This window comes from Cygnus atratus, chromosome 34 (assembly GCF_013377495.2).
Source record: "Cygnus atratus isolate AKBS03 ecotype Queensland, Australia chromosome 34, CAtr_DNAZoo_HiC_assembly, whole genome shotgun sequence".
NCBI lineage: Eukaryota > Metazoa > Chordata > Aves > Anseriformes > Anatidae > Cygnus > Cygnus atratus.
The window spans coordinates 322,938-332,418 of NC_066395.1; the positions used below are offsets into that span (position 1 = coordinate 322,938).

Genomic DNA, 9,481 nt, shown 5'->3' on the forward strand with positions numbered 1-9,481 from the left:
TTCTCTCTGCTGAGCAGCTTCCAGCCCAGCCCAACTGCCTCCCATCTCTCCCACCTCCCTGCTCTCTGCCCACCTCCCTGCTCTCTGCCCACCTTCCTTCCCTCTGCCCACCTCCATGCCCTCTGCCCAGCCCAGCCCAGCAGCCCAGGCTGGGCTGGCCCCACAGCAGTCCCCACCACAGGCTGCTGCAGGGCTCTGGGCGCTGCCACCACAGCCCCTGTTCCCATTCACTCCTGATCAACTCAGAATGGGTCTTAGACCAAGATTTATTTTGTTAGAAAACACAGAAAGTCTGGCTCCTTGACTACAGAAAACCCGGGTCACACAGAGAGGGCGATAATCAGGCACAAGGGAATGAAGAAAGGCATTTCTGTGTAGAGAACAATATCACAGGGGCAGAAAGGAAAAACAAAGAAACAAACTCCATTTGGAAAGGCAACATGGCCTGTCATGACACACACTTGGAGCCATCTGCAGAAGAAGGTAGACAGTCTGTGGACACTGATAAACAACCAGTCAGCAGATTCCATATTGAATCCTTGAGCTCCTGGTTCCTCATGCTATAGATGAAGGGGTTCACTACTGGAGGCAGCACGGAGTACAGAACTGCCACCACCAGGTTCAGAGATGGAGAAGGGATGGAGGGGGGCATCAGGTAGGCAAAAATTCCAATACTTTGGAAGTAAACTTTGTAAAGTAAACTTGGAAGTTTACTTTACTTTGTAAAGTAAACTTTGGAAGTAAACTTTTTAAAAGTATACTTTGGAAACAGGGAGACCACAGCCAGATGAGGGAGGCACGTGGAAAAGGCTTTGTGCCATCCCTGCTCAGAGGGCATCCTTAGCACGGCCCTAAAGATCTGCACATAGGAGACAAGAATTAAAACAAAACACCCAAACCCCAATAATGAACTTAACATGAGAAGTCCAACTTCTCTGAGGTAGGAGTCTGAGCAGGAGAGATTGAGGATCTGTGGGATTTCACAAAAGAACTGGTCCACAGCATTGCCTTGGCAGAGGGGCAGGGAAAATGTATTGGTAGTGTGCAGCAGAGCAGTGAGAACCCCACTGCCCCAGGCAGCTGCTGCCATCTGGGCACAAGCTCTGCTGCCCAGGAGGCTCCTGTAGTGCAGGGACTTGCAGATGGCAACGTAGCGGTCATAGGACATGATTGTAAGAACAGAATACTCTGCAGCGAAGAAGAATAGAAAAAGAAAAAGACCTGGGCAGCACATCCTGTGTAGGAAATGACCCTGGTGTCCCAGAGGGAATTGGCCATGGCTTTGGGGAGAGTGGTGGAGATGCAGCCCAGGTCGAGGAGGGCGAGGTCGAGGAGGAAGAAGTACATGGGGGTGTGGAGGTGGTGGTCGCAGGCTACGGCAGTGAGGATGAGGCTATTGCCCAGGAGGGCAGCCAGGTGGATGCCCAGGAAGAGCCCGAAGTGCAGGAGCTGCAGCTCCCGCTTGTCTGCGAATGCCAGGAGGAGGAACTCGCTGATGGAGCTCCTGTTGGACATTAGATTCCTCTGGGAACTGGGAGAAGGAAAATACCGCAAAATGTTAGGCTAGAGCCTGTGAGCAAAATGTACTCTATTTCCTGTTACACCTCAAAACTACTGCTTCCCTTTCGGGAAAACTTCTGCAGGTGCCTTGCTAGAGCTCTGGTAAGTGCTGCCAGAGAGTGCTACCAAGAGCAAGGGACTCCGGAAACCCATGGCATTTCTGCTGCACTGCAAATGATAGATAACTTGTATGTACTGAGGGGGAAGCACTCTGTCCCTTAGGGCAGAGTGAGGGCAGACATCCTGTCCCTCAGTCCTGGTCACAGCTGTCCTGGGTTGGCACCGCTTTGAGCTCGAAGATATCACATTCAAGTGTTCCCCTGAGAAGAGGCTGGATGCTGCTGAGAGCAAAGGAATCAAGGTTCAAAGTGAAAATCTCCAACATCCTCACCTTTGGTGGAGGATCTGAGGTATTCCCTCCAAGCCAAGGACATAGAGGGATCATTGCAGCTGTCTGCATAGATTTGTCCAGCAGCATTTCCAAGGTGTTAGCCCTCAGGTGTCTTCTCCACGGATAGCACAGAGCTGCTATGGTAGAGCAGTAACCTAGTGGAGGCCGGCCTGAAGCCTAGCAGAAAATCTGCAGGAAAAGAGTGGAATGCCCTAAACATGGGGTGACCTGTAGGCAGAGTCAGCCCATTCACAGTCCCAAAGAATTTTGAGAGCCCTCCATGTCAGGAGGGGACATGGATGCTTTTCCTCCATTAACGTATCTGCATGATATCTGCATCACTGTCTCAGCTGCACCTGAATTCTCATCTACTACACTATTGACTCAAAAGGCAACTCATGACCAAGTTCCAGTGACATGCTTGGAGGTCTATGCTATGGAGGAGAGGAGATCTAGAGCATTCTTCTGTGAAGGTGTCAGCAGTACAGGGATGGCAGGAAGGTGCCCAAATCCCCCCTCCCATGCTGCTTCTGGGAGCAGCTCCCTCTCACTCCCTGCCCATGGCTGTGCTGTCTGCAGCTGTCCCTGCCTGCAGCTGGGTCTCTGTCCCCACGCCTCCTGCCTGCAGGTCACAGCCCCCATCCCACCCGCTGGGTGCTCAGCTCTGCCCTGCAGACACCTCCTGGCAGCAGGGCTCTGCCCAGGGGCAGCTCGCTGGGGGCACGTCCTAGAGACCAGGTCACACAGACCCTGCTGACACTGCATGTGTGGTGGTGGAGCTTTCTAGGGGCTGAGGGGAAGGAAAGGGACTTTCTGGGGTCCTTGTAATGCTCCTTCTGAAGGCTTAGCAGTCAAAGCCACTACTCGGAAATAACAGCCTCTATTCCTATTTCCACTGAGCCAAAGATGAGAAAACGGAAACGATCTCTATAGAAAGTAGGTGCTCAGGAAAGCTGAGACTGAAGCATTAATTCCCTGCCTTGTCTCTGCTCTTGCAAAGTCCACTTGAATACAATCTGAGCATGCTGTGGAGCTGAGAGCAGGCTGCCCCAGGCAGCAGCCTCCCACCAGCAGCAGGATCCTACCCTGGCCTGCCGGGGGGGTGCTCCTTCCACCCGCAGCTTCTCCCCGCAGCGCCCTGGGCAGCTCCCCGGGAAGGCTGAGCGCTGAGCCTGGCAGGCGGCAGAGGCCCTGCCCCGGCACACAGCCCCTGGGGCACAGCAGGGACCCTGCTCTGCACCACAGCCCTGGGCACCCCTGCCTGCACCCCCGGCTTCTCCTTCCTCCAGGAGCTGCGGCTGCATTGCCCTCCAGCCAGACACTTACCGGGCTCAGGGCTGGCAAGTGTTCTCCCCCAGCGAGCTCTGTGCATCCTGCCACTTCTGCCTGCCTTTACCCACTCTGTCTGTGCAGGCAGTGCCCCCAGCCCTGCTGCGCTGGGCAGAGGAGCTGCTCCTGGGCAGAGCTGGCTCTCTGCAGCGCTGCCCGCTTGCCACGAGCTCCCCTTGGGCCCAGGAGCCCGGCTCAGCTCAGCAGCAGAGGCCCAGCCCAAGGCCTCCCTTGCTCTGCCCCCCACCAGGCTCCCTGTCCATGGCCCTGGGGCTGCAGGGGAACCTGCTGGGAAACAGCCTGAAGGAATCCCTGGGGCTCCCTCCCTCCTCTGGGCACACACACTTCTCACCAGCAGTGTATTTTCTCCTGTTGGAAACAAGTGTTCAGTATGGGAATCACCTCTCCTTGTCCCATCAGTATGCAGGACACCAAGAGATGGAAAGTGAGGGAATCTCCTCTATCCCTGCAGAGGGAAGGGATGCAGATGAGTCAATTGAAGCATCTCATCCTGCATTTCTAGTCTTGAGGTAGCTGGGTGCTCAGATCCCTCCTGCCATTTCGCATACCCACAGATGCTGGATTCCTCTTGTCTCCATTGAGGTGTCCATGATCGGGACTTGCAATCAGGAAAAATAAGGACAGGGATGTAGTGTATGGTGCTGCTTTTTTGATCTCTGAAGAATATAATATTGATAACACACACAGATCTTTAGGAAGGCAGATATGAACTACACCGTTGTGGCCCAATCAATGTGCATTAAAAGTTCTTCTGCACTGCATTGTGTCTTAATACTCCTCTTCCCAAATGCATGTTGTAGTCCAGCAGCTTTTCAGCACATGGAAAGAGATGAGATTTCAGAGACAGACCTATACCCAGCGCTGTACAGGCTCATTCTTGTCTTTCCCTGCAGCACACTTGACATGGTCCAGCTGACACAGGACCACGTGCATCTGTGTGCAGTACAATCAGGGGCATTAGTCCTGCCTTCAGCAGTTCACAAGTCTCCTGAAATGAGAGACTTTAGATCCTTAATCAAGATGGGTTCCTCCTTCATTGTGGACACAAAGACACAAGTGGTCTCCTGCAGGCAGATGTGGCAGCCCGGCTGCAAGGGGCAGGATGCCCCTCCACCTCAGCCTCTTCCATGGGCTCCACCTCCTCTGAAGGCCCAAAGCCATGGGCCACGGGAAGGCTGTGGCAGCCTAGAGGAGAGCACGGCATCCATCCTAGACCATTCTCCCCACACTCCTTTTGTCTGCAGTGCTGCCCTACTCCTCTCCCTCACCATGACGTGCTGAGGGTATGTTTGCTTTTCCCTCATGTACCACCTCTGCCTCCTGCATGGCAGACAGGGGGATGGTGCTGAGGCCCTGGCATGTACTCCAATTTACTCCATATAAAACATCCTTCTTTCACAAGTGAGTGACATGCAGTGAAGAGGAGTTCAGGCACACCGAGGGGCTGTTGTATCCCAGGTGTCTTCACTCCCGTCCTTTGAAAAATCCCAGCCCCAGGACAAGCCTCAAACCCCACCTTCCCAGGAGGGCCCCCAACAGCAGAAGAATGTTGGTAAAGGGGGGCAGCGGTGACTTCTCCAGCGCTCCACTTCCTATATTCCATGGCCTTTGCCACCATTTGGAGATGTCCTTGATCTGTTCCTGATCCTGAAAAGAACTGGGCAGAAGGGAGGTGACTGTTTCTCAGGACAAGAAGGGAAATCTCTCTTCACTCTCCCGAGCTGTGCCGTCTCCATGCTGCTGACCTCATAAGCCTTCAAATGACACGTGCTGATGTCACAGGGGGATGCACTGCATCACCAGGATATCTTCACTGGAGCAGCGGCAGTGCCGGCACTTCCCTGCAAGGCCTGGTCCCTGCTGGGCGCTGCTTGGGTGCTCCCCACCGCTGTCCTTCTGTGGCCAGGAGTGGGGTCAGCAGGCAGCAAGGTTGCACTGGGCGGCCCTCGCTGACGGGCGGAGGAGCAGGGGCACCTTGCAGAGGAGCTGTGGTTGAGGAGCCAGGGCGCGCATCCCTTGTCCTGAGCTGAGGGCCAGCAGCAAGCGAGTTGGAGGGCTGCTGGAGGGTGACCATCACCTCTGACCTGGCTTCCGCGTTCCCAGTGCTCCTGTAGCTCTCCCCCAAAGGTAAGCATATCAGGAGCCCCTTCCCAAGGGGTGTCCCAGGGGCTGTCAGCTGTCCAAAGCTGCAGGTCCTGGGCTTTGGGGCGAAGATGACCATGGCTGGTATCTGCTGTGAGAGCTCAGCCTGTGTCCCTCTGGGCTCAGGGGACAATGCGGCACTCAGGATTCCTGGGTCCTGGCTGTCCTGAGCCCCAGGAATCCTCTGGGCATGGCTCAGACTTCTCGTGATGGGGACAATCCAGGGCCAGGTTTCCCTGGGAGCTGGTGCCTCTTTGGGATCTGGCTCTGGCAGGAAAGACAATCATAGAATCATAGAATCATAGAATCATAGAATCATAGAATCATAGAATCATAGAATGGCCTGGGTTGAAAAGGACCTTAAAGGCCATCTAGTTTCAACACCCCTGCTCTGAGCAGGTTTGCCAAAAAGTAGAGCAGGCTGCTCAGAGCTGCATCCAGCCTGGCCTTGAATGCCTCCATGGATGGGGCATCCACAACCTCTCTGGGCAACCTGTTCCAGTGCCTCACCACCTTCTGAGTGAAAAACGTTCTCCTAATTTCTAATCTAAATCTCCCGTCTTAGTTTAAAACCATTCCCCCTTGTCCCATCACTTCCAACACATATTGTAAGGAATGGTCCAGCAATTCGTGTCACTAAGGGATTTGAAGGATTAACATTGAGGCCTGGGTTTAGGCGATAAGAGAACAAAGGGATTTTTTAGAGAAAAACTGCTGACTCTGCACGGGACGTGCAGTAGCTTCTGACATCCCGCCAAGAGACTACCAAATAAGGAGGAAGACCATGAGCCTTCAGCCCAAGCGACCCCCGAGAGACCACCAGAGACTGATGCGCAGGCGCCCCTGAGAGGACTTCAGATTTGGGAAACCAATTATAATAACCCTGCCTCTTCTAGAAGTAGTAATGAATATGTATTAGCCTAGGAGCATAAAAATCAGCCATCTTATGTAACGGGCGTGCGTCTTGGTGGAGCAGAGACTCCCAGCACTGTTTGCTTGCCTCTATTCATTTAATAAATTGTAAACTTTGATTGCAGTCCTATCTGGGACTCAGTCGTTTATAACACATATAAACTGGCATTCCCCCTCCTGTTTCTATGCTCCCTTCAAGTACTGGAAGGCCGCAATGAGGTCTCGTCAGAGCCTTCTCTTCTCCAAGCTAAACAAGCCAAGTTCCCTCAACCTTCCTGCATAGGAGAGGTGCTCCAGCCCTCTGATCAACTTAGTGGCCCTCCTCTGGACCCGTTCCAAGAGCTCCACATCATTCTTGTGCTGGGGGCCCCAGGCCTGCACGCAGTATTCCAGGTGGGGTCTCAAAGGAGCAGAGTAGAGGGGGACAATCACCTCCCTCTCCCTGCTAGCCACTTTTCTAACCCAGTCCGGTTTCTCATGCATTTGACATCACAAAGAAAATTTGGTGTCTTCTTCCTAGGGAGGAATAACACCAAGCACCTGTACAGGCTGAGTAGAGGGGCAGGATCACCTCCCTTGGCCTGCTGGCAACAACACTCTTCCGAATGCACCCCAGGATCCCGTCGGCCTTCTTGGCCACAAGGGCACACTGCTGACTCATGCTCAGCCTGCTGTCCACCAGGACACCCAGGTCTCTCTCTGCAGAGCTGCTCTCCAGCAAGTCATTCCCAGCCTGTACTGGTACTGGGGGTTATTCCGCCCTAGGAAGGAGACAGGACCCTGCACTTGCCCTTGCTGAACTTCATGGGGTTCCTCTCAGCCTATCTCTCCAGCCTGTTGAGGTCCCTCTGACTGGCAGCACAGCCCTCTGGGGTATCAGCCACTAATCCCAGCTATGTGTCATCAGTAAAGTTGCTGAGGGTGCACTCTGTTACATCATCCATTTCATTGATGAATAAGTCGAACAACAGAGAAAAACCTTGGCACATCCCGTAGCCCTGCACACCCTGGCAGGGCAATTCCTGCTGCAGGAATCAGTCAGCACGGTGCTTAGAGAGGGCCAGTGAGTGTTTGCTTTGTCTGCTTCCAAGTGTGTTCCCCAGGAGGGACCCTGCTGCCTTCCAGGAGCTGTGAGCCCTGGCACCCAAGGGCCATGTGCAGGGAGCCTGTTGGGGGGCAGAGCAAGGGAGGCCTTGGGCTGGGCCTCTGCTGCTGAGCTGGGCCGGGCTCCTGGGCCCCAGGGGAGCTCGTGGCAAGCGGGCAGCGCTGCAGAGAGCCAGCTCTGCCCAGGAGCAGCTCCTCTGCCCAGCGCAGCAGGGCTGGGGGCACTGCCTGCACAGACAGAGTGGGTAAAGGCAGGCAGAAGTGGCAGGATGCACAGAGCTCGCTGGGGGAGAACACTTGCCAGCCCTGAGCCCGGTAAGTGTCTGGCTGGAGGGCAATGCAGCCGCAGCTCCTGGAGGAAGGAGAAGCCGGGGGTGCAGGCAGGGGTGCCCAGGGCTGTGGTGCAGAGCAGGGTCCCTGCTGTGCCCCAGGGGCTGTGTGCCGGGGCAGGGCCTCTGCCGCCTGCCAGGCTCAGCACTCAGCCTGCCCGGGGAGCTGCCCAGGGCACTGCGGGGAGAAGCTGCGGGTGGAAGGAGCACCCCCCCAGCAGGGCAGGGTCCTGCTGCTGGCGGGAGGCTGCTACCTGGGGCAGTCTGCTCACAGATCTACAGCACACCCAAGATGTTTCCGAGGGGACTTTGCAAGAGGAGAGTCAGGGCAGAGGTTAGCTGCGTCAGGCTCATTTTTCCTGAGTTTCTGCTTTCAATTTTTTCTTCTTTGGCTCAGTGGGAATGGAAATAGATGTTGTTATTTCAAAGAGTATGCTGACACTCCTAAGCCTTCACAAGGAGCATTATAAGGACTATACCAAGTCCCTTTCCTTCCCCTCAGCCCCTAGAAAGCTCCACCACCACACATGCAGTGTCAGCAGGGTCTGTGTGACCTGGTCTCTAGGACATGCCCCCAGCGAGCTGCCCCTGGGCAGAGCCCTGCTGCCAGGAGGTGTCTGCAGGGCAGAGCTGAGCACCTAGCGGGTGGGATGGGGGCTGTGACCTGCAGGCAGGAGGTGTGGGGACAGAGACCCAGCTGCAGGCAGGGACAGCTGCAGGCAGCACAGCCATGGTCAGGGAGTGAGAGGGAGCTGCTCCAAGAAACACCATGGCAGGGGGAATTTGGGCACCTCTCTACCATCCCTGCACAGTCCGTGCCTTCCCCTGGGCAACCCCCTGGTCTCCTTTCTCATCCAGCATAGATCTCCAGCCATAAAGTCGTGGAAATTTTCTAAGCTTCTTTGTACTCACTGGAGTTTTGGGGATGAGAATTCAGGTGCAGCTCAAACACTGATGATGTTGTTCCTGTTGCTCAGATATGTCCATGAAGAAAAAATATCCATGTTTCTTCCTAAGTTTTGGGCCTCTGGGAAATGTTCGTGGGGCTTGGAATGAGCTGGCTCTCTGTTCAGGACACCACATCTAAGGACATTTGACTTTTACATGGGGCTTCTCCTTGGGTGTAGGCTGCCATGTACAAGGGCACAGCTCTTCCCTAGCAGCTCTGTGTTATCTAGCAGCCCCATGGAGAAGACGTCAGTCCTAAAGCCATGGAAATGCTGCTGGATGGCTGTATGTGGGCAGCTGCTCTGGTCCCTCTGTGTCCGTGGTGAAGAGCAGAGAGTTGAGATCCTCCTCAGGTACAATGAGATGGGTGAGGGGTTTGGAGATCTGCCCTTTGAACCTGGATTCCTCTGCTCTCAGCAGCGTCCATGTTCTTTTCAGGGGAACACTTGAGTGTGACCATCCTCCAGAGGTGCCTGCACAGGGCAGCTGAGACCAGGAGTGATGGACACACCAGCTGTCCTCACTCTGCCCTGAGGGATGGGTCTCTTTGCCTTGCAGGATCCCCAAGATTTCACTTGGAGGGCAGTACACCAAGGATTTCTACTTTCAAGGACTTCTCAGGTGTGTAGGACAAGTACAAAAAGAATACATAAAAATTAACCACCAAGCCCTGTTCTGCAGTTGGGTGAATTTCTAGCAACAATGATGAAAGACTCCTTGATATATCATGTGTAGTTTACCTAAG

General features: G+C 54.5%; 1 pseudogene; it reads right to left on the minus strand.

Annotated features, from left to right (window-relative positions):
* Positions 1-448: 448 nt before the first annotated feature.
* On the minus strand, positions 449-1,515 carry LOC118261194 (olfactory receptor 14I1-like; annotated as a pseudogene).
* Between the last annotated feature and the right edge of the window lie 7,966 nt (positions 1,516-9,481).